At 39.0% G+C, this 26,067-nt stretch overlaps 2 long non-coding RNA genes across 2 annotated transcripts in view; both read right to left on the bottom strand.

The window, feature by feature from the left end:
- The window catches only part of LOC147842312 (uncharacterized), a 77,624-nt gene extending 66,226 nt beyond the window's left edge, over positions 1-11,398 (bottom strand). Inside the window, exon 1 of the long non-coding RNA XR_015499331.1 lies at positions 11,229-11,398. This is a non-coding gene — a long non-coding RNA (uncharacterized LOC147842312). The remainder of the gene's footprint in view (positions 1-11,228) is intronic.
- Positions 11,399-13,025: 1,627 nt separating this feature from the next.
- Positions 13,026-25,624, bottom strand: LOC147842311 (uncharacterized). The gene is made up of 3 exons (XR_015499330.1): positions 24,900-25,624; positions 13,241-13,885; positions 13,026-13,197 (listed from the first exon to the last, which is right to left on the bottom strand). It is a non-coding gene; the product is annotated as an uncharacterized LOC147842311 (long non-coding RNA).
- Positions 25,625-26,067: the final 443 nt, after the last annotated feature.

The following is a 26,067-nucleotide window of genomic DNA, read 5'->3' as shown; positions in this document are numbered from 1 at the left end:
CAGGTATTATTTTTTTCTTTAAATTACTTGTAAATCTCATTTGGAAGCCCATCAGGACGCGTCGTTTTATCACTCCTCATACTAGGAACAGCTATAGAAAGCTCTTCTATATGTCTGAAATGCCCATCTGACATGCACTGCCTTTCATTGGTGATAATGGCAACGTGTATAAAGCCTGTCCTGGCGCAGATGACTTGATTAAACTAAATCAAAGTAAAACTAAAAGTAACAGCACACTGAAAGATTTTGTCATCAACAGTGAAAGCACTTTTTTTTAAAAGGCTACTCTTATATTGGTAACACAGATATAAATAAGACATTATTCAGAACATTTATTTGCCAAAAAGTTTGACTTTATTAGAGAGAGAGAGAGAGAGAGGAATACTGTAGGATATGCTTTGTTTTTATTTTAGCTCCTATTTTAAATTTGATTGTTAATGTATGTATATTGATGTAAACATTTATGGCATGGGATTTAATGGATTATAATATTATTGTGATTATATCAAATCGAACAGTCTGTTTATTCCAATAATGATCATTCCGTAAGCATCAATTGTAGTTAATGTAGAAAATTACCAGCATGAACAACCCCAACTATTCAATGCCAATTTATCAGATTTTCAGTTAACAGCAAAGATTCACACAACACTATACAGATGTACTTCAACCTTTTAGTAAATAATGATGACAAGCCAGTTTGGGATAACCCTATATTTAACAGTCTGCCAGCTGTTGTCTGATTTTCTGTTATCAGACAATAAGGGATTTCTTTAGAGTGCTTTTTTTTTTTCCATGAGTAAGGGGCCAGGTGTCTGAGAATGGAGGCGATGTGTCAGCTCTCACTATATCTGTCATAGCACAGCCTGCTGTGTGTGTACCTTGTATTTCTCATTTTGTGTCCTCAAATATATAGAAAAGCCACTAAATGTTGACCTGTTGACTAAATGTTTTCCGTAGCCATAAAAAAGGCTCATAAATCACACTGAATTATCTATACTGAAAATGTAAAAATTATTTTTTTTTGTTTTTTTTTTTGAGTTTGACTGTACAGTATAAAATCATTACACATATGGGATACCCCATAAAGAGACCTGTACAACGGATTGATTAATCCATCAGAAACTGCCAGTAGATTGAAAGAACGCATACATAATCTGCCACATCACATCACATTACAAATCAAGATACACATTTTGAGCACTATGAATACTTTTTCGGATGCACTGTATAATAGGTAAAGGTATGGGGGAGATGACAGTCACTACATACTCAACAAATGCACAAGTTTATATTAAGATTTCATCAATTGAAATTATGTTTGGTGATGATGACATAATTTTTCAGGAGAATAATGCTTCGTGCCATAGGGAAATAACTTTTTTTTTTTTTTTTAATCCAGCTGGAAAGACATTTAATGTCAATGGCATGGCCTGTAAAAAGTATAGACCTCAATCCGATTGAAAATTTGTGGTGGAATTTAAAGAAAATGTTCCACAACGAGGCTCCAACCTCCAAAGCTGATCTGGCAACTGCAATAAGACAGATTGATGAAGGATGCTGTTTGTCAGTAGTTAAATATGACTGTTATAAAGGCCAAAGGTGGTACACCAAAGCACTAGTGGTGTTTTTATTTGGTGATTCCATTTAATTTTCCTTAGATTTGTGTGATTCCATATTTTTTTCTTTGTTTGATCTGTAAAAACAGTTGTAATGGACTACAGTGCTATATCTTTCTTTCTTTTTCTTTCTTTCTTTCTTTCTTTCTTTCTTTCTTTCTTTCTTTCTTTCATGAACATTTTCCAAGAGTGGTGATTCCATACTTTTTGCCAGGGGTTATTAACACTTGTTTGAATGCTGTTAAAATAAATAATACAGATCTATACAGCATGTATAAAAAACTGTTTACAACTTGTTTAAATCATGTCCAGAACTGTAATTGATTATTTCTCCAAACCAAGTCGATGCAGGAATGCAATTGCCTTTTGTCTAAAGTCTGGAAATGTCCTGTTTGACCCTGTGGCGAGGTGAAAATGTTAAATATGAGAGTTCAACTATCCTCATCCATCAAGACCAACAAGTTGCCAAGAGTTCAGTGTGAGGCTATTTGGGGCATGATGGATAAGATCGGACACCGGATCTTCTTTTCTTTTGTTTCTCAGATTCCAGCCATGCAATTCACTGTCAACCGCTGCTTTACTCTGCCAAAAAACACTGAAACTTCCACAAGCGCTGCTCTCACATGGGATGCAAACATGTCCAGATGTCTTGGACTGAATCTGACTTGGTCTATAAATCATCCTAGCAATATGCCTTGTGTTTGTTCATCATTTAATCTTTTGAATATCACCGTCAAAGGAAAGGCTTAAACAAAAAATGAAAATTCTGTTATTAAATCACAATTTGGGACCTGCTGTGATGAATGAAAGGAGGTCATACATGAATGGGCTTAAGTGGTGAATGAGTAAATACTGACAGAATGGTCATTTTTGGGGTAAACTGTCTCATTAAAGTTCTAGGAGATTTGTCTAGATATTATATATGTCATATTCAGTTATTTCTCCTCTCCATTCTTGTGTTCTTCCGTCACTGTATTATCTCAGATGGGTGTGACGCAGAGGATGTGTTGTATTCTACAGAGTGTGAGAGACGCTGATTAGTTTAGCAAGAGCTTGAGTTCCTCAGTGTGTGTGTGTGTGTGTGTGCGTGTGTGCGTGTGCGTGTTCATGTGTCCAACTGGCCCACGCTGACACACGCCTCTCAGTTTCCCAGCACAGAGTCCACGCACAGCTGCACATTGGCCTTTCACTGCTGCCTGATTTACATGAATGGTCACTCAGCATTTTCCAAAATCATTTCAACTGTAAAAGATCCCAAGAGAGTTTGTTATTTGTCCATTTGTTATTTGTTAACTAATTATAGTCATGAAATGTTAGTTTGTTCATGTCATGGTATCCATACTGCTGCACTTCTGGTTTGAAGTGCTTCTTTTAGCTGCTACATTAATAAACAAATGTTTTGTTATTTACAGTTTTTTGTATTATTGTTATTTTTAATTATTTTTTATTGTACTGATATTATTTATTTACTTATTTTTAAAATAATAATTCACGTGCTTACAATTTGGCAAGATATTCTTATACTACAAGTACACTACCTGACAAAAGTCTTATCATCAATCCCAGTTGTAAGAACAACAAATAATTGCTTGATCATTTGCAAAAGTGGCAGAAGGTAGACATCTCTGTTGAATCATCGTTTGAACTGCATCCCAATCATCACAAATACTGCAGAAGACCTATTGGAACCCGCATGGACCCAAGATTCTCATAGAAAGCAGTCAGAGTGGTGAAGGAAAAATCATGGTTTGGAGTTACAATCAGTATGGGGGTTTACGAGAGATCTGCAGAGTGGATGGCAACATCAACAGCCTGAGGAATCAAGACATTTGTGCTGCCCATTACATTACATACCACAGGAGAGGGCAAATTTTTCAGCAGGATAACACTCCTTCTCATATTTCATCCTCCACATCATAGTTTCACAAAGCAAAGAAAGTCAAGATGCTCTATGATTGGCCAGCCCAGTTCCCAGAAATGAACATTACTGAGCATGTAAGATGAAGGAGGAGGCATTGAAGATGAATCCAAAGAATCTTGATGAACTCTGGGAGTACTGCAAGAATGCTTTCTTTGCCATTCCAGATGACTTTTAATAAGTTATTTGAGTCATTGCAGCGATGACCGGATGTAGTCCTCCAAGCTCATAGGAGTCATACACAATATTCATTCTTTTTTCACTGCACCATGATTTTATATTCTATACTGTACATTATTTCTGTAAAGTGACCAGACTTACAGTTCTAATAAAAAATCAAGGCATGATCACATTTCATTTTGGTAAAATAAGTGTAATCTAGAGGCCTTTGCCTTTCAAGCCACTTCTGATACCAAATGATCAACTAAAAGTCAAGTAATCATTTGTTGTTCCTAAAACTTGGACAGGTGACAACTCTTGTCAGGTAGTGTATAAGCAGGCAAGATATACATACAGCTTATGCAAGAATCAAAATCTGAAAAATGTATTAGTTAGATAGTTGCTTCTTTTCTTCTATGTTTTTATGTTTTATGAAGACTTAAGGTCCCAAAACCCACTATTTTAGACAAAATTCAATCATATTAATTAAAATGTCACACTAATGTCTTGCACTATTTAGCATTTTGTGTTTGTGTGTATACAGGTTCATAGGAACACAAGTGGTATAATGACATTGGTAAGACTTTAGTTGTTCTTTATTTAGGTGGTTTACACACCTTGTGTCTCTGTAATCAAAACGCTTAAATGACACATTTTTGTCTTTTGAAATTTAAATTTGCTACATGTTTTCTGAAAAGGTTGGGTTTAGGGGAGCGTAGGGCTATATGATGAAATGAATTATGCCTATAGAGTTTCCCTGCAAACTGTTACGAAGTGGCTGACATGGAGGGATCCATTTGCAGTACGTTAATTAAACAGTTTAATAATAACAAGCACACAGATGTAATGCGTGTGCAAACTCACATCAAACACAGTAGTATTAAGTTGTAGGGTTGGCGGCAGGTAAACACAGGACGAGTATGCAGGCATGGGTCAGACACAGGCGACGAAAATCAAAGTCGTTGGCTGGAGTTCAGGACAGGCGGCGAGGAGCAGAGCCAGTACTCAGGCAGAGGTACAAGGCAGGCGGCAAGCAGGACGAGGTCGATACACAAGGCAGAGTAAGCAGGCAATGTAGAGAAATGCTTAGTAGTGTTAGCCGGGGCAGAACAAGACTTCGCAAAGGGGGTGTGCGCTGCTTATATGTGAGTGTGGGTGATTAACTCGACAAGCTGCAGGTGTGCATGCTATCAGTGTAAGTGGATGACGTAATGGTTAGAAGTCCGGTGATAATGACCTTTGCTGGCCAGCGAGGGGAATGACTGGGACCGAGTCAGTGACACAAACCATGTATACAAGTGTGTGACTGCATTTCAAAGTCAAAAGTCAATTAAAAAAGGGAAATTATTTAGTAAAAAAATTATTTGTTTTACCTTTTTTAAATGAATTGGTCATCTAATAATTAATTAAAAACACATAATACATATAAGGACGAAGCAGTGGTGCAGTAGGTAGTGCTGTCACCCAATAGCAAGAAGGTCGCAGGGTCGCTTGTTTGAACCTTGGCTCAGTTGGTGTTTCTGTGAGGAGTTTGCATGTTCTCTCTGCATTCGCGTAGGTTTCCTCCGGGTGCTACGGTTTCCCCCACAGTCCAAAGACATACAGTACAGGTGAATTGGGTAGGCTAAATTGTCCATTGTGTATGTGTGTGTGTGGATGTTTCCCAGAGGTGCATAAAAACGTGCTGGATAAGTTGCCAGTTTATTATTTATTAATAAAGGGACTAAGCTGAAAAGAATATGAATGAATGAATGAATAAATGACATAATACATATAATTAATTTAATACATGTAAAACATATATCAAGACACAAAATAAAACTAAACATCCTTTAATTAAAGTTAGTTTAGTTTTATTTTGTGTCTTAATTCTTATATAATTCTTATACTGAACTGTATTACATGTACTTTGTGCTTGTTCCAGCTTTTCCACATGGATATACTCTCTAGACTGACATTTCTTTTTCTGCTGAATTGATGTCTGTCAGTTTAAGTAACTTGTGTTCCCACAGTCGCCACTACCATTTTCCCTTAAATTATTGCCTTTCTCCCAGGAGAAAGTTAATTATGCATTATGCCAGATTGTTCCACAAGTCATATTTTAACAGGCATTGGGGTATCATAGTAACAGCATCTGCAGGCAGCCTGTGGAAGGGATTATGTGCGATGCTATTAAACTATCTCTGTTACTATGTTTCACCACAGGACCCTAAACACCCCTCCTGTCACTCCCTATACCCGTGTACATTCCAGCAGGAGATCTGACATCAGCAGTACACACACACACTGACCTGCTTGTGTGTCATGAACTCTAACCAGCAAGAACATGTATTTTCATTTATTCAGCTCTTACTTTCATAAGGGTAAAGGAGAGCATGGACCTACTGCGCAAGTGCGCATGCAAAAAAATTCAACTCATCTTAAAAGGAAAAGTATGGCTGCTCCTTTAGAAACCGAGAGCAAATATTTGTAAAAGTTAAAGAGGGCACAGAGCTCTGAATGAAGGTCTTTCATACAGTGTGTGCACAGCGGCAGGGTTTGTAATAGGACTCATTAGTCTGAGGGTTTCAGAGTGTAATTATGCAGAACCTGCAGTTTAGAACATAACAGTTCTCTTGTTGAAAAGTTACACAACAGCCTGTTGCTTTACAACAACACAAGTGAATTTTTTTTAGCTTGCATGCTGATGTTATGCTCATTTTGAGACAAATGATCTGATCCATAAAAGTATGGCAAATCGATCATTAAACATGACATATTTCTTGATGTCATAGAAAGGTCATGAAATGTCATGACAACAATTGTTTTTGTAACTTTAACAAGTTAATCAGGTTTCAACAATTTTATTTTAATTGTTCAAAGTTTAACTCAATATTTTAAATCAATATTTATTGATGCAAGTTACATGGTCAAGTTAAAAAAGGTTTTAATTTACTCTTATTTTTTTTGGAATAGTGTTTCAAGAGTTCACACTTAGCTGATGATTGATTATAAAACTTGTTCGGCAGGGTGTCCCAGGAGAGAGCCCTGAGCTCATAAGATCGTCGAGCCTGGGGCTCCCTGCTGTTTGCAAGCCAAGAGGAGAGTTTGAGCTCAAGAACTTCCCTGCTGTAGTAGCTGTACAGCTAGTGATTGCTCTTAGGAGTTAACTACTTACAAGCAGCATGTCTATGGTGCCGATTTGGAATAGTCAATTAACTTAAGTTGCATGTTTTTAGACGGTGGGAGGAAAACTGGAAACCCGGGGGAACCCACGTGAGCCTAGGGAGAACGTGTAAACTCGACACAGAAAGGGTGTTACTTGGTAAGGACTAGAACCAGTGACGTTCTTGCTGTGAGGCAACAGTGCTAACCACTGGGCCACCGTGCCATCCATAAAGGAGGATGAGTGGTTGTTGAAGAGGGGATTCTTCAAAGTGAAGATGGCTGTTATATGGAACTTAGGGTATTTATAGTGGTTTAGGAATTGTCTGATAGGTTCTGATAAATTGAATAATGCGGGAGCGGCTGCAAGCAATCATGAACATGTGATCCTCTCGAAATTTGTTTATAAATAAACTTCACTTAGCTATTAGTATTTTTTTAAATAAGATGAGGAACATTTTATTATTCATTATTATATTAAGTATGCAGCCTAAATTTATAAAACAAAAAATATTTTATGTTGATTTTAAAACTTTTATTGTTTTTATTAAGTTATTTAATTATAAAAAATTGTCAGCAGCGGCTTGTGAAAATCAGCACTATAAATATTGTACTTGCACTATAGGCAAAAACAATAGTACCCACATGAGAATACTAAAAAATGTAGAGATAAATACTACTATAATGTTTTTCAACCATCCTGTAGTCTTGACTAGGCACGGGCCAGTATAAGATTCTGATGATATGATAACTTTGGATAAAAACATCACAGTTTCAGGGTATTGTAATAACTGCTTTAAAATATTTTTTACTGTTTTCCCTTTTGAACCCAATATATTTTAGTTAGAGAAACATTTAAAATATTTTGAAACAGTAAACATGTCAGGCTAAATAATTCAAATGAATCGATTTCATTTATTTCAAAAACAGATTTTTTTTCAATTTAAAAGGCATCTTTGGATATTTTTTCTGTTGGATATACTGTTGTCGTAAAAAAAAAAAATAATAATAAAGGATAAAAAAAAGCATTAAAAAAATATTACACATGCACGTATTGCAGAAAATTGTGAAAGTTTTAAAACCGTGACTTTTCCAAACCGCGGTATACATTGAAAACGGTTATCGCCCCATAGTCTTGACCAGCCTAAAGTACTTTATAAGCTGTTGTGCTAACTCTATAGTTGCTATGGCACGACAACACCTATAGTAATAAACACAAATTACCCAATACTGTAGTTTTCTACTACCCTACGGTATATTATTTTTATACCACAAAACACCGCAGTTACCTATGCACATACCACAGTGTTTAATACAGGTAAATGTTGCGTGAAGTGCTTTGAAATATGCATTTTTACTTAATGTTTGATGTTATCTCAACCAAAACACAAAAAGAGGCAGGGAAATAGTGTAGGCTTATCCTCTTTTTAAAAAACAGCCAATAGTGTTTTGTTTTATCATCGCTCTGCCAGTGAGAGCTCAAGTGCATCAAATAAAAAGCAAATGAGAAGCATCTTGAAGGGGCGGGGCATGTCAGAGAGCATTTGATTGGTTGTGATTTGATGAGAATCTATAGTTTAACTTGATCTGGGAAAAAAAGTTGATTCATTTAGGTGAAAGTGACAAATTACAAGCTTACATCTTTATATTAGTTTTATATCTCCTAAATGTGAGTTTTGGCACACATCAGCTTACAGATATCTTAAAAACTAACAATACCGATACTAACATCTAAAAAGAAAAAAAAAACCTTTTATTTTAATTTCATGGGACCTTTAATGATAGTAAATACTAGTTTGCTGTAGCATCTATTAACAGAAAGTTGTAAATACTATAATATACAAAGTATAATACACTTAGCTCAAAAACACTATATTATTTATTCTGAACTACTGTTTTTATGTGAGTATATAGATATAGTATATATATATATATATATATATATATATATATATATATATATATATATATATATATATCCCAAATTATGTTTAACAGAACAAGGACATTTTTACAGTATGTCTGATAATATTTTTTTTCCTGGATAGTCTTATTTGTTTTATTTCGGCTAAAATAAAATCAATTTTTAATTTTTTAAACACCATTTTAAGGTCAACATTATTAGAATCTTTAAGCTGTATTTTTTTCTTGATAGTCTACAGAACAAACCATTGTTATACAATAACTTGCCTAATTACCCTAACCTGCCTAGTTAACCCAATTAACCTAGTTAAGCCTTTAAATATCACTTTAAGCTGTATAGAAGTGTCTTGAAAATATCTAGTAAAATATTATGTACTGTCATCATGGCAAAGATAAAATAAATCAGTTATTAGAAATGAGTTATTAAAACTAGTATGTTTAGAAATGTGTTGAACAAAATCTCTCCGTTAAACAAAAACAGGGGGCTAATAATGCTGACTTCAACTGAACATGCTACAGTGGCAGATATTTACATTACAAAACAGTATCAAAGTCCCTTTAAGCCTTTAAATATCACAAAATTGCTTTATTCTATAGTTTTTAAGAGCATACAACAATACCATACTGTGTGTAAATGAGATGACATTTAACTCATCTTTTCATATTTAAATACAGTCTTTTTATTCACCATTTTAGGACATTTTGAAAATTTTTATTTAAGATAAATGCCTTTGTTATATAAGCAACGGTCAAGGATGAATCGTGAGTTGATCATGTCTCTACGACTTCATTGAAATTCTCTACGCCCTTGCTGCTGTAATGAGTGGCCATTGTGTCGTTTTGACATTTGACTTTAAGGCCGTACTCACACTAGGTACAGTTTCCTCGAACCGGGCCAAAGCACGCTTGTCCCTCCTCCTGTCTCTTCCGATGGCCCCCACTCACACCACAAATGGGCCTCGGCACGCTTACGTCATCGCTGCTGTGCTGTTCAGTGAGAAACGCTCTATCACTCAGCAGCACAGTGGAGATTTCTCTGGTTATATCGTTTAAGTCGTTTATTATGCAGTGACATGCAGTCAAATATTTCGCCAAACAGATCCGCCACTTTTGGCGCTTAAAAACAATCATAAAGCTCTCGTGCTGCAGGAATGAGGACGTCTGCTAAAGCCGCACAGCTGTCGTGCTGTGAGGAGTTCTCGTCTTTAATAAACTACAGCAGTCTGCGTTCACTGAACAGTAAGAATGATTAATAAATCCATATGAAACAATCCCTTTAAAGTCACGTCTCGCTTTCAATTTCGGGCTTTGGCGCGTTTTGCACTCACACACAAGCGTACCGTGCCAAAGCCCAAGTGAACCGCGCTCAGGCACACCTCTTCCAACCGGGCCAGGGCCCGCCAAGTGAACCATGCTTGAGCCCGATTCAGCGCACTCACACTTCTCAAACGATGCGGGAAACGGGCCTGGGCACGGTACGGATGGCATAGTGTGAGTAGGCCCTAAATAGCCTCTGCCATCAGGGCAGGCTATTTGCATGAAGTGTAAGACACTTTGATATTTGTTTACATTTTCTTACATTTCAAAAAAACACAACGTGCTGCCAGGCCCAGTTCAGTAAGCAGAGAGTAAATATAACACAAGCAGATCTTTCTTTATTAAAGTGATATGTACTATTATAAAGTCTGAATGTCCTGTCCTAGATTAACTTTAGTATTAGCAAGGAAACGCTGTGTCCGTGTTTATCCCTGACGTCCACATTTGGCATTCCTGCAGGTTATGTTGCACAGATCACAGCATCATGTGGCTGCGAGACACTTTTTTACTATGTGGTTCCAAAGCTGAAAATTGCAGAATGCATTGGCCGAGAGATACACAAAGATAGAGTGACTTATTAAGATATATCGACTTGTTTCTTGCTATATTTTCTTGAAATACATAAATTATTCTTTCTTTAAAGGGCCATGAACACAAATCTGTAGAGACAGAACAATCCAACCTAAACTGAAACCGCGTCTTTTTTTAAAAGAAGACAAGTGGCAAATCCAGATTTCACCATTTACAGATGCAAAAAGCTCTCGGTTAAAAATGTTTTTTAAATGCGAATTAGGTGCATTTCCATCAAGTTTATAGAGTATTAATAACCTAGTAACATACAGTAAACAAGGCAGGCATAATGAAGACAGCGAATTAGTCATGAGGGTGTAATGTTCAATCCATTCGAGTTATTCAACAAATGCGTTTCCACCTCTCATTATTCACATTAACACTTTTTCACCAAAACCAAATTTTTTGTGAATTAAGGGATTTTTATTTCAATACTTGGAATTTCAATCCCTCGTTTCTCATGCTATACTTCAAAATGAGTTGCATGTCGCAGCATTAACACTGTTTACTTTATTTAACTGCCTGTTTTAGCATACAGTATATTTGGGTAACTACTCCATTAATAATCTTTCACCCACCTTGAGTCCATGCAGCGTCATTTGTGCAGTGGAAAACATTACACATGGCTCATAAATCTGGACAAGTCAGGACAGGACAAGTGTCGTATCTGGAGAAGCAGCAGAGGTGAAGCAAGAGGACAGACTGAGCATCTGTCTCTTTTGTTTGAGATAAAGCAGCTCTTCACATGGCTGTTATTCACTGCATGGAGGTGGGCAGTAATGAGACAAGGTCATTTCCTACCCACCCCTGCAGGCATACAGATGCTGAGGGCCTTGAGGATTCAGACAAGGCCATGGACTGAAAGTAGACCATTTATTGCAAGCATTAAATGTTACTAAAATCCTAAGATTGTGGTTACCTTTTTTTAAGCTTACTGGCATAATAACATTCAAAACATTATTAAAGCTAATGTTTGAGTTCAGTAATGTCCATTAAACCCGAAAATGTTCAGTGCACTCTGTTTCAAGAGTACTGTTTTTTTCATTCATTTTCTTTTCGGCTTAGTCTCTTTATTAATCAGAGGTTGCCACAGCAGAATGAACTTATTATCAGCATATGTTTTATGCAGCAGATGCCCTTCCAGTTGCAACCCATCACTGGGAAACACCAATTGACATACATTTACACATTTCATTCAAACATACATTTACACATTTCATTCACACACACACACACACACACACACACACACACACACACACACACACACACACACACACACACACACACACACACACACACACACACGTCTATGTTACTATAACGGGACTGTCGGTCTATACTGGCCAAGAGGGGACCAGGGTTTCTGCTCATTTTAATATAACAAAAATCACATACAAAATTTTTTTTAAAGGTCTTTTTTCATAATATAACAAAACGTAAGTATTTTTACTTACCTATCTTACCTACTTCTACCTATCCTACAGGGGACCTTCATGGACTGCACAGACACACAGACTGCTGGAACACAATCTGACTTTATTTACATTCTAAACTAAACTAAACTTAAACTTTTACTTTTTTCATTCTAATAGTAACCTTTAATGCTAAATACTATTGTATTACCTGCAAATACAGAAATCAACATTTGAAGTTGATCGTAAAAGTATAGGCGTTATTCAATAGCTTTAGGACAACTTTAATGAAAGGTTTTGATCCATTTCAGATGTTGACTACTGTATTTTAGACTTGTAATTAACACGCACGCACGCACGCACGCATAAACACACACACATACATATATATATATATATATATATATATATATATATATATATATATATATATATATATATATATATATATATAATTTCTATACTTTTCTGTAGCATGTCAGCTTGAAATATCAATTTACATATCCAAACATTATTCTATTAAAAGATTAACCTAATGACCATATAATCGGTGCCCTTTTGGCAAGTGAAGAACAATGCTTGCTTCATTTATTTGTCATTTTTTGCATCACAAACGCAATATAAAGCTAAAAAATGATGGTGGCCCAAACTCAACATCTCTTTTACTTTGGAATATATATATATATTTTGACCGGGTTTTAAAGGTTTTGTTGTGAAGTGAGGAATTATATTACCCAACTGTGGTATGTTATTTAATGCCTTCAGTATTTTTTACAGTGCATGTTTTAGGGCAATAACTGTTTTTAATAATAATAATTATTAACACTGTTCTTACAGAGATATTGAGAAAGCAAAATATTAGTAATCATAATGTCATCCAAACCTGTGTCGCTCCGTACTAAAAGTCATACTATCAAAGCTAAATACTTGTTTTACTGCTGAATACAGTTTTTTTTTCAATTTTGTTTTTCTTTTTTTTTTTTTTTTTTTACTGTTTTCAAGTAATTGTCAACACTGTTCTTACAGAGGTATTAAGAAAACTATTACTGTCAAGTAGGACTTTTTGCTTTATTTTCCAACAAGATTCACACACGCGGCTGTCAGTAAAGGACAACACACACACACACACACACTCACACACACACACACACACACACACACACACACACACACACACACACAATTATTATAATAGCTTACCAAATTCACCTATAGCGCATGTCTTTGGACTTTGTAAACCGGAGCACCCGGAGGAAACCCACGCAAACATGGGAGGAACATTCAAACTCCACACAGAAATGCCAACTGACCCAGCCGAGACTTCAACCAGTGACCTTCTTGCTGTGAGGCATTAGCACTACCCACTGCACCACCGTGCCGCCTACTCTCTTTTAATAAAAAAACCAAACAAATCAAAGCAAAAAATAAAATAAAACTAAGCAAAACTATATAAAATAGACTGAAATAGTATCTTTTACATTCAAAAACAGGGCCAAAAAGTTTGGTCAATTCAGTGTGGTCAATAAGCTGTTTAACTTTCAAAACTTCTATTTAATATGTTTAAAAAAAAAAAAACTGAAACTGTATCTTTTACTTTCAAAAATAGGTTCCGATTTTACTGGTAAATTAAATAAAAAATAAAAAATAAATAAAAAAAACAGGACCTCATATTATTATATTAGTCCAAACCAACTATTTAAGCCAATGCATGACTATAATATGATCAATGCTGTGGCTTCACTGTCACAAATCCAAACATTACAAAGTAATCTGTGTCAAGCAAAGCAAACAACTTAACTGAACAAAACTAAACTAAAATGCTATGTAGAATATAGTGTTGGGGTACTCGACCTTGGACTCGGACTCGAGTCCGGACTCGAGTCCAGTTTTGATTGGACTCGGACTTGTCACGGACTTGGGTAAACTTTTACTCGGACTTGACTCGGACTTGGACATTTTGGACTCGGAAAATATCACGAGTCCAGTCGAGTCCACATAATTTCCAAAACAAATATAAGATATTTAAAAATAATAAATAACAGCATAAAACTATAACAAGAATTAGCGATCTCTCTGGCTGCATGCCAGCTTTTATTTATGCCACCGCACCGTACCAGCAGGCAGCAGCAGCACGTCATCACCTTAAACGTGTAACGTTAACCAGAAAGCCATATCACACAATGCGTGGCTAAGTTTAGGACAATAATGTCTTCAAAATCAGCAATAATTTGTCTTCTACCGACATGTTAAAAGAAAACAAAGAAAGGTGAGAGCTTATTTACTTGAATTGTACATTCATATCGTAGGGATGATGTTAAAACATACTGCCGATATTGTTTTGTTGTTTATATTTGTGTCAATATATCCGCAAATAACTGCCAAATTCAAAGTTTTGCGCTTTGGCTCTGAGCCAGAGAATTATGCGTTCAGCGCTTGATTTAAGGGCTTCTCAAATCCGGACTCCTTAATATTCAAATTTTTCCTGTAACTCTTGTAAAGACATCCCGCTATCATCCCGATTAATTTTCCAATTCTTCCACCTTATGCTTAATCTTTCTATGAAAAGTGAAAGTACCATCAACACAGCCGATCTAAAATGCGATAGAACTGCAAGAGCTGTTCAAGAGAATTGTGCTTTCGCTTTATTTTGGCTTGAAAGCACGTTAAAATGAATATAAAAACGTCTGCATTCACTTTCTTTCCATTAAAGATGTGCGTCGATCATCACATTTCTGAATCAGTGTAGCCTATACATGCTAACTGACGGACGCGTTCCGTATAATAAACTCATCCCAGATCCCAGATCAGCTTCTGCTTTTGAGGGTAAGGTTAGGAGAGTATAACGAGTGTGTAAAATTACAGTAATTAAATGATGGAATAGCAAAAATGTTGTAATAATATAATATGCAAATCCAAGCTAAATTAAGTCAATATAAGCACAAATGGATTTAATGTAGAGTTATATTCAAATCCAGCAACATTCAGAATGGATAATCACTGGACTAAGTCCACAAATTCAAGCAATAATTTAATCTTTTTAAAGATAGAATGAGGTTTGACTTTGTGTAAAAAATAATATTCAGGTAATATTTTGATGAGAGACATTGGAGAGATTAGGGGTGCCTGCGTACACATTGTGAGTCTTCTGTGTGAGAATAAACATTAATGATTGTGAGTAGCAGTATATATCTGCCCTACATGTTGAATATGCAAGAGACAATCTGATAATGACACATTACTGATTCTATTTATATGTAGTCAATGACAGAGTGCAAGAATATGTGTATTGCATAATTAATCATCTCAAATGTTTCATTTTAAAATGATTCAGAATTATGCATAGTTGTATGCTGATGTCATCATCACTGTCTTTTGAACTGAGGACCAGGACCATGACCTATCCTCAAAAGCCCCCCACCCTCCATTTATTTATATATATATATATATATTATATTATTATTATTATTATACAATTAATATTCTAAATAAGTGAAGTTTCCCAAATTAATTTCGAGAGGAGCACGTGATAGAATTGACTACAGCTGATCCGTATCACTAATCACTAACTAGCCAATCGGATCACTCTAAATTTAATATAAATATCCAGCCTAAACTCCATTCCTCATCTTCGTTTTTGGAAAACCCGGAAACAGCTAGCGACTAAAGCAAGCAAAAATCTGCAAAATGGAAAAGCACCAAACGCTCTCCACCACCACCAGCAGCAGCAATAACAACAACAACAACAACAACAACAATCTCCACCAAGCTAACGAAAGCGGCGCTATCCTCGAAACTTCAGCCGAGGACCAGCATCAACTTACCCAGAGTGGGAACCAGCTTGAGCCCGAGGCTACAGTGAGAGGCCGAAGGCCAATCCGTTCAACAACAACAAGGTTATCTCGCCGTCTTCAATCCCCATCCCCGTATGCTACAAATCTCCATCCACCTTCACCAGCCTCTTCATACGCTTCCGCACATCTTCACCAACCATCAACAGGAACATGACAGCAAACGAACTCCGCCAAAGCATCACAGACGCCGGCATTTCCATTCCAAGCCGATGCAATAAGACTGAACTCCTCAAACTGTACACATCCATTACCTCATCGACTCCGCCCACCAGGAACTCCAGGAACACTCGCTCCCGCCACGCCCCGTATCCCCAGCACAGCGCTTCTCCGCCAGCCTCTAACCAACCCGGACCAAGAAAAGCAACTGGAAAAACCAAGAACACCAAAAAACCACAAGCCCAACACCACCAAGATAATAGGAGCATTACTGGAACCACATCTAATCAAACCAAGGACAATAACCCAGACATTAACGCTACCCAGCAAAACAACGCCACCTTCTTCTGGCCACAAGCTCCTCAATCTAGCGCAACTCCCAGTCCTCATCTTTCTGCTACTAATCCCTTACAGTTTTCTCTTCCTTCCAACCTTCCATCTACATCTACCAACCTCATCCACTCACACGAGCCTACAAATATCAGTACTAATGCTCCTCTTCATTCTTCTTCTCTTTTTCCCTCCAATATTCCTTCATTCATGCCCTCTTCATCCCTCCACCAAGCACTCGCATCTAATACTAACCCTCCTCAGCATCCTCCTCTCCCTACTAACATTTCTTCCACTCACCCCCCCTTCACCCTAGCCACTGCCGTACCTCTTCCCATCCCTCAGAATGCTCCAGCTCTGGAACCTCCACCCGTCTCCAATACCATCAGGAATCTCATCATCTCAGGTGCTGACATAGATCTCTCCACACTTCTTTCACCCATTGCACCTCCCACGGCAGAGCGCCAGATAGATTGCGGCGAATTTGCACTCATACTAAAACCATCCACCAGTTCTCAAACCCGCACTCTTTCACTAGCAGAATTTCACGTAGCTTTTTCCAGATACACAGAGGTAATTTGCTCGGTTTTTCCTCATAGGAGGCGCGAGCTCAACGATTACATGGCCATCATTTCGGAGCTCGCGCTCTCCTATGGGGGAACACATTTTTACACCTATCATAAGTTATTCTCAGCAAAATGCGCAATTCGCGTCTCACAATGGAATCAAATTCAATATTGGGGGGCTATCGACTTTGATCTCCATAACAGAGTCTTTCTCGGTTGCCGTAATCTATCCTGCGCGGTCTGCCGTTCCAGTCTCCACTCCACCACCTCCTGTCCCTTCGTCATCCCTCCCTCTGATACAGTTCCACCTAATCCAAGATCCACCAGCTACGTTCCTCGTACATCCACCTCCGCTATCCCTGCTCTTCTTCCTTCTCTGTCTTCTTCCCGAAATCAATCTTCTCATAATCCCTGCTTCAACTTCAATTCCGGAAGATGCTACCGACACCCATGCAAATTTCTCCACATCTGTAACTACTGCGGAGGCGCGCACGCACGCATTGTTTGCCAAGTCCAAAAAGCTAATAAAAAATCCAAGCAGTATCTGTCGACTCCTGTTAATATTCCTCAACTTGCTCATGAATTAAGTTTGCACCCTGATTCTAACTTCTCTGATTTTCTCATTACAGGTTTATGTAACGGATTTCACCCCGGCGTCTCTACTCTTCCGTCATACAACCTGGCCTGCCCTAATTTAATGTCAGCCACCGCAGAACCAGAAGTCGTAGATCAACTGATCAAGAAAGAGATCGATAATAATTTTATGATCGGTCCCTTTCTTGCTCCCCCCTTCAGAGTATACCGAATTAGTCCAATCGGCATAGCTACCAGAAAATTTTCTGGCAAAAAACGCCTCATAATTGACCTTTCATCCCCTCATAATTCTTGCTTCTCTAGCATTAACAGCATCATTCCTCCAGAGGAATACGCGCTAAACTACCACGATATAGACCAAGCGATATCCCTAATCAAATTAGTCGGCCGCAACGCTTGGCTCGCTAAAGTAGACATTTCCTCGGCATTCAAAGTTATGCCGTTACACCCCGACTACTGGCATCTTTTTGGCATTAATTGGAGATCTAAATTCTACTTCGCCGTACGCCTTACCTTCGGATGCAGAAGTAGTCCAAAAATATTTGACATGCTTTCGGAAGCTATATGCTGGATCCTGTCAAATAACTACGGCATCGCGCACATACTACATCTCCTCGACGATTTCCTCATTATCTCACCCCCGAGCAACCCCGCAACAGAACACCTGACAATAACAAAAACAGTTTTCGACAATCTTGGCATTCCGCTCGCAGAGGAAAAAACTTCGGGACCTGGTACTTCACTAGAATTTTTAGGCATCAAATTGGATTCAAACAAATTCCAAGCCTCCTTACCTAAAGAAAAAATCGACCGCATCATCGCATTATCCTCAATATTTTTGGAAAATCAAAATTGCTCAAAGCGCGAATTGCTGTCCATTTTAGGACATTTAAATTTCGCCATGCGCATCATTCCTCAAGGACGTCCCTTCGTAACTCACCTTCTCCAATTAGCAGCATCGGTCCCCGGATTAGATGATTCTCTCTCTCTATCCGACCAATGCCGTCACGAACTCAGCCTCTGGATTTCCTTCCTAAAGTGCTGGAATGGCTGTTCCTTTTTCTATAGCGACCTGATAGAATCCCCGATCGATATTCAACTATACACAGACGCCGCTCCCTCAATAGGGTTTGGTGGATACTACCAGGGCCGCTGGTTCGCATCTTCATGGCCTCACCAAATGATCGAAATTCCCCCTCACCATCAATCGTCAGCACTATTCGAATTATATCCTCTAGTCGCCGCTTCCATATTGTGGGGAGATGAATGGTCCGCCTCCAGCATTCTAGTCCATTGCGACAATGAAGCCGTTGTTCAATGCATTAACAAAAGGCGCTCACACTCTCCTGCGCTAATGCCGCTCCTCCGCCGCCTCATTTGGACCTCCGCCAAAAAACAGTTTATCATAACAGCTAAACATGTACCAGGTTTTCATAATCAAATTGCTGACTCTCTCTCTCGTTTTCTGTTTCAGAAATTTCGAATGCTCGCACCAGAAGCAGATCTTCATCCGCATCCAGTGCCTCCTTATTCAGAGATGATATTCCTATAAACCACCCTATGCATCACCTGCATCAGACGTCCATCTCCCTTATTTTAAATGCTGTTGCTCCTAGAACTTTACAAACATATCTTACTGCATGGAATACATTTAAACATTTCCATTTCCTGTACAACACATCATTTCCAGATTTTTCCTTGCTTACAATTACCTCATTCATCACATACCTCCATTCATACAAAAACATACAAGCCAGCTCCATCAAAAGCTATTTAAGTGGCATCCAATTCTTTCACAAGTTAATCCATGGCTCTACTTCAGATGCTATAGCAAATTCGCAAACCAGCCTTCTTATTAAAGGCATCCAAAAAACCCACCCCTCCCTCCCAGACTCTAGGCTGCCCATCACACACCATATACTGTCTAAATGTATCTCCACCCTTCGTAAAGGCTACTCATCCACACACACAGATCGTACCCTGGATGCTATGTTCATACTTTCTTTTTTCGGATTCTTAAGATGTTCCGAAATTTCTATAACTTCAAAATTCGTGCCCAGCATCCACCCCACCATATCAGATCTAACTTTGGTTGACGGGGAAACAATATCCTTCCTCATCAAGCAAAGCAAGACCGATCAATCACGCAAAGGACACCTAATTTACATATTCGACATCCCCTCCTCTACATTCCCGTTTCAAACACTCCTAGCATACATTCACTACAGGAAAACTCTCAATCCCACCCCTCTCGCCCCCCTTTTCATAGACGATTTATCTCGCCCAGTAACACGCTTCTGGTTTCAAAAACACCTTAAAGCAGTCCTTCGCCTTTCTGGCATTTCACCAGAACCATACTCCAGCCACTCATTTAGAATTGGAGCCGCTACTACCGCAGCTCATAGAGGACTATCTCAACAGCATATACAGACACTGGGGAGGTGGACATCCGATGCCTTCAAGTCATACATTCGCCTAAGCCAAAGTCATCTTAAAGAAGCCCAGAAGACCATGTCAATGAGTCATAATACTAACCCATAACGTAACTATCCCCCTCCCACCCCCGCCAACCCCTCCCAGCATCACCACCACCCCGCTCAGAGGAGTCTCCATTTCCTCCCTCCTTCCCCGACTCCTGCGAAGCCAGCCTTTGATAGCTCAACTCCCGAGCTGTGACTACGAGCACGAGTCACGTCACTACCCCCCGCATCAGCCCTAGCTTCTTTTATTTATCTTATTTTGTTTTGACCATTTATATACGCATATATGAGGAGCGTGTATAGCACGCCCACATAAATATATGCCTATATGAATAACAGAATCATATGCCCGCATGCGCCCACGCATGCGGATATATACATTTTACATAGCGCTGTCACCCCTAAGCTCTGGCCACCGCAGGAGCGGTCCCAGAGCTTAAACCCCCTTTTTTCCCTCTAAAAGGAGTCTCCATCGGCCAAATTCCCCCCTTCCCGACTCCTTCTAGAACCAGCCTTTGATAGCTCAACTTCCCGAGCTGTGACTACGAGCACGAGTCACGTCACTGCCCCCCCCACCAGCCCTAGCTTCTTTTATTTATCTTATTTTGCTTTGATCATTTATATACGCATATATGAGGAGTGTGTATGGCACGCCTACAAATATATGCCTATATGAATAACAGAATCATATGCCCGCATGCGCCCACGCATGCGGATATATACATTTTTACATAGTGCTGTCACCCCTAAGCTCTGGCCACCGCAGGAGCGGTCCCAGAGCTTAAACCCCCTTTTTCCCCTCTAGAAGGAGTCTCCATCGGCCAAATTTCCCCCTCCCCGACTCCTTCTAGAACCAGCCTTTGATAGCTTAACTTCCCGAGCTGTGACTACGAGCACGAGTCACGTCACTGCCCCCTCCCACCAGCCCTAGCTCCTTTTATTTATCTTATTTTGCTTTGATCATTTACGCATATATGAGGAGTGCGCATGGCACTCCTACAATTATATGCCTATATGAATAACAGAACCATATGCCCGCATGCGCCCACGCATGCGGATATATACATTTTTACATAGTGCTGTCACCCCTAAGATCTGGCAACCGCAGGAGCGGTCCCAGAGCTTAAACCCCCTTTTTCCCTCTAGAAGGAGTCTCCATCGGCCAAATTCCCCCTTCCCGACTCCTTCTAGAACCAGCCTTTGATAGCTCAACTTCCCGAGCTGTGACTACGAGCACGAGTCACGTCACTGCCCCCCCCACCAGCCCTAGCTTCTTTTGTTTATTTATTTTGCTTTGACTGTTTATATACGCATATATGAGGAATACGCAATATGCCTACAAATATATGCCTATATGAATAGCATAATCATATGCCGCGTGCGCCTACGCCGCGCATATGCATTTTTACTAGTGCCGTCACCCCTAAGCTCTTCCTGAACTGTGACTACGAGCACGAGTCACTCCACGAGCTTAATTTGTTTTACTTTACCTATTCATATGTGCATATTTAAAAAAAAAAAAAAAAAAAAAAAAAAAGCACGGCACACGTGCGTATATCGATATATGCCCATATGAATAAATAATTATATGCCCGCATGCGCCCACTCATGCGGACATATACATTATTTCATAACATTTGCCTATTTTTACACTACCTCCATCGGAGATAGAGTACCATCTTTTCCCATCAAGGCTCTTACAAGCCTGCATATCCTCTACCTCTCTAATTTCTTCCAAATCACTATATCCAGCAGCCGGATATAGCAGTTCCAGCCTTTGGGGGGCGTTCTCCGAATACACGGCTGCTGTCCCGACACAATAGCATTTATGGGGAGCTATCGAGAACTACCTGATCTCATATCCCTCCTAATGCTTATTGACCAGGCGGGAGCCTTGGGCTCATCTATCACCGAGCTCAGGGTTCTCTCCCGGGACAGCATGCCAAACTAGCTTAAATAGTCAAGCACTATCTAAGTGTGAACTCTTGAAGTGAAGTTTCCCAAACTAATTTCGAGAGGAGCACGTGATAGAATTGACTACAGCTGATCCGTATCACTAATCACTAACTAGCCAATCGGATCACTCTAAATTTAATATAAATATCCAGCCTAAACTCCATTCCTCATCTTCGTTTTTGGAAAACCCCCCCATCCTTCCCTTCTCCCTCCTCCTCAGTTCGGGCGTCACGGCGGCTCAGTGGCTAGCACTGTTGCCTCACAGCAAGGAGGTCATTGGTTCAACACTAGCTGAGCCAACCGATACTCTCTGTGCGGAGTTTGCATGTTCTCCCCGTGTTCGCGTGGGTTTTCTCCGGGTACTCTGGTTTCCTCCCACACCCAAAAAACCATGCAAAGTTAAAGTCACAAGCACATACTACAAATTAGCGCAATAGCGATTTATTTTGGGAGCTATCGAGAACTACCTGATCTCATATCCCTCCTAATGCTTATTGACCAGGCGGGAGCCTTGGGCTCATCTATCACCGAGCTCAGGGTTCTCTCCCGGGACAGCATGCCAAACTAGCTTAAATAGTCAAGCACTATCTAAGTGTGAACTCTTGAAATAACAGAAATTTGTCCTAAATGTAACTGGAAAACAAAGACACAACAGGAGTGATGTATTAAGATCATTTGAGAAGTATTTTGCAAGAATATTAATTTAATTTGACAATTCCATAAGGTACAAAAAGATGTGTTTTATAGAATTATCTGTGGGCTGCACGGTAGCGCAGTGGGTAGCACTGTCGCCTTACAGCAAGAAGGTCGCTGGTTCGAGCTATGGCTGGGTCAGTTGATGTTTCTGTGTTGAGTTTGCATGTTCTCACCGTGTTGGCGTGGGTTTTCTCCGGGAGCTCCGGTTTCCCCCATAGTCCAAAAACTATAGGTGAATTGATGAATTAAATTGGCCATAGCATATGAAGGGAAGGGCATCCGCTGTGTAAAACATGGTTGTTGGCGGTTCATTCCGCTGTGGCGACCCCTGATTAATAAAGGGACTAAGTCGAAAAGAAAATGAATGAATGAATGAATGAGAATTATCTGTTGTCTTTTTAGACCTGAATTGTGAACTGTTTTAGGCCTAATCTTACCTGTCTGACTCTTCATCCTTCTTTTCTGCTTCATAGCATGTTTAGTTAAAATAAGATCATCATCATATTGTTTTAATTTTTGTTTTGTCCACTTGCAAAACTTACCCAGGTTTCACAATGCATAATCGCTGCATATTTTTTCGAGGTGTCCCAGAGTTGCAAAAACTTCTAAGTATTTGGAATGTACACTTGCTTTATTAAAATGAAAGAATGTCCAAGACAAAGCTAATAAGTGTCTTATGAGTATATCTACACTAGCAGTGGAATTTACTGGAATTCACCTGAAATCTTGCCTAGGGCTCCAAATTGGTTAGTGCCAGGCCTAATCATGATCATGCTGGATAATCGCGCGCGCACGCCTGTTTTAACACACTGCAGCAAATCGATCATTTGAATGGAAGAAGATGTCGGCCTCACTGAAAAGAATTGATGAAGAGAATAGACAGTTCAAAGTTGAATGAACAGATAAGTATGTGTTTATTTTGCCCTAAGCCAGCTCGAATCAGTAACCTTCTTGCTGTGAGGCCATTGTGCTACCCACTGCGTCATGGTGCTGCATCTTATGGATGTTTATTAAAAACAAGTTATGTAATATCAATTGTTTCATACCTTTGACCTTAATAAAAAAAATTCAGATTTGGAACTTTTAATGTAGACATTGAGAACCCCTGTTTCAGGGGTTAACAGATAGACCCAGATCATGTGCCTAGAAATCTGCACTGGACTATTTTTTCAGTCTGATTCCCACTGGTTTTATTTTGCACCTAATCGCCCCTGCTATTTATTTACTCTTTGTTTATTTAGAACAAAATTCATCTGACTGTTGATTCCCTGTTAAGACAGCGGTGAAGCCAAATGGTCTCCCTTTGCTGAACCTTTATGTTCTGTGCAGATCTGGGTCAGTCCGCATGAATATGGTTTAATTTTCCACACTGGGGCTGATAACAGAGTTTTCTGGAATTATTGTAAAAAAAAATGCATTGTTGCCTTGGTAATGCAAGCGTAATTTAAACAAGAAATGTGAAAAAGTGGCATGAGAATAATCTCAAACGCGTGACTCTTGTAAAATAATAAAAATTCTACATATATCCTCCAATTTTCATTTTAATTTGAAGCAAGCTATCAAAAAATACAAGGCATTTTGTAAAAATGTACCAAAAGTTTAAAATTTTCATTTAACAGTTAATTGTTAATAGAAAAATATATTTGATTCATTATTATTATTATTATTATTATTATTTTACACTTTTTTACTTAGGTGGCACCATGGCTCAATGCTTAGCACTGTTGCTCCACAGCAAGAAGGTCACTGGTTCGAGTCTCCACTGGGCCAGGAGTGTTTCTGTGTGGAGTTTGCATGTTTTCCGTGTGTTGGTGTTGGTTTCCTCCGGGTGCTCCGGTTTCCCTCACAGTCCAAACACATGCAGTATAGGGGAATTTAATTTACTAAAATGGCCGTGGTGTGTGAGTGTGAATGAGAGTAAATGGGTTGCGGCTGGAAGGGCATCCGCTCTGTAAAACATATGCTGGACTAGTTGGCAGTTCGTTCTGTGGCGACCCCTGATAAATAAGGGACTAAGCCAAAAGAAAAATTAATAAATGAGTTTTAAGACTGTCTGGACTCGGCCGGACTCGACTCGGACTCGGATGTTAAGGACTCGGACTTAAGTCCGACTCGACCCCTTTTGGACTCGGACTTGGACTTGTACTCGACTGGTTAAGGACTTGGTCTCGACTTGGACTCGACAAAGGTGGACTCGACCCCAACTCTAGTAGAATATAGTGCTTGTGCCCAAAAACATTTGAGTCTTAACTCAAACTGCAAAAATTAGCTTTACCTTATTTCAAACAAAAATAATAAGTAAATAAATAAATAAATAAAATGTAAAGTTTTAGCAAACTGCAGTTCAAGCTAAGCCTAAAGTTGAGATCATGTTGATCATGTCCAGAGCTCTGCATAATGTTATGGTGCACACAGCTCAGAACTCTTTCCCATAACATTGAAAGTACTGCCTGAAGTGAAAGTTGGTGCAGGCCTAATGAGTGGGTATTGACAGATTACCATTCAAAGGGTGACGCTGCTTCAGGCTAAAACTATCTGAAACGCCCCTCTTTTAATCCTGCACTCAATGAAAAACCTTGTATTTAGTAACGGTCCAGTTACTTGCCACACATGGTCCACATGCTGTGAGGCAGATACTATTAATACCGTTATCGACCATCATTATCATACAATCAGCCTGATGTACTTTCCACACACAACAACACTCCCTCTGACAGAAAATGAAGATGAGCTGTGCATGTAAGTGACAGGAGAAAGTGCCCAGAAAGGTTCTCTCTCACCCTTTCACCTCTAAATGAATGGGTGTTCATTCCAAATTGAGACGTGCTCTCACACACACACACACACACACACACGCACACACGCACGCACGCACACACACACACACACACACACACACACACACACACACACACACACACATACATACCTATTTAAAATGACAAGAGAGGAGGAGGAGAAGCTTGACTGTTGGGTCACAGGTTTTTCCTTGTAAGAAAACTGCTTGCCAGAATTAATTAAATAAGTTTGAAATCTGCTGTTCTTACATACTGCAGTATATTTTCTAAACCTGTTAGAAGCTATATAAATGTGGAAAATGTGAACAAGTGTATGGTTTATCAGTTAAAGAAATGTAAAAAGTAAATAATTTACTCACCCTAATGTTGTTCAAAAAAAGTTTGAATTTTCTTTTTCTGTGAAACAGAGGAGAGCTTCCGAAGAATTTCCTGCTCAAAATTCTCCATATTATGAAGGTGAATAGGGCAGGTGCTGTAAAAAAGGCCATAAAAGTATCTTAAAAATTGTTCAAATGACTTGTGTTTACCTATTCAAGTCACCTATTTCTAATCACTTTTAAAGGGCCTATGATATA

The sequence above is a fragment of the Danio rerio genome, chromosome 9 (assembly GCF_052040795.2).
Source record: "Danio rerio strain M-AB ecotype USA chromosome 9, GRCz13ab, whole genome shotgun sequence".
Classification (NCBI taxonomy): Eukaryota; Metazoa; Chordata; class Actinopteri; order Cypriniformes; family Danionidae; genus Danio; species Danio rerio.
The sequence above is the reverse complement of the archived record's forward strand: the minus strand, read 5'-3'. Positions and strand labels throughout refer to the sequence as shown.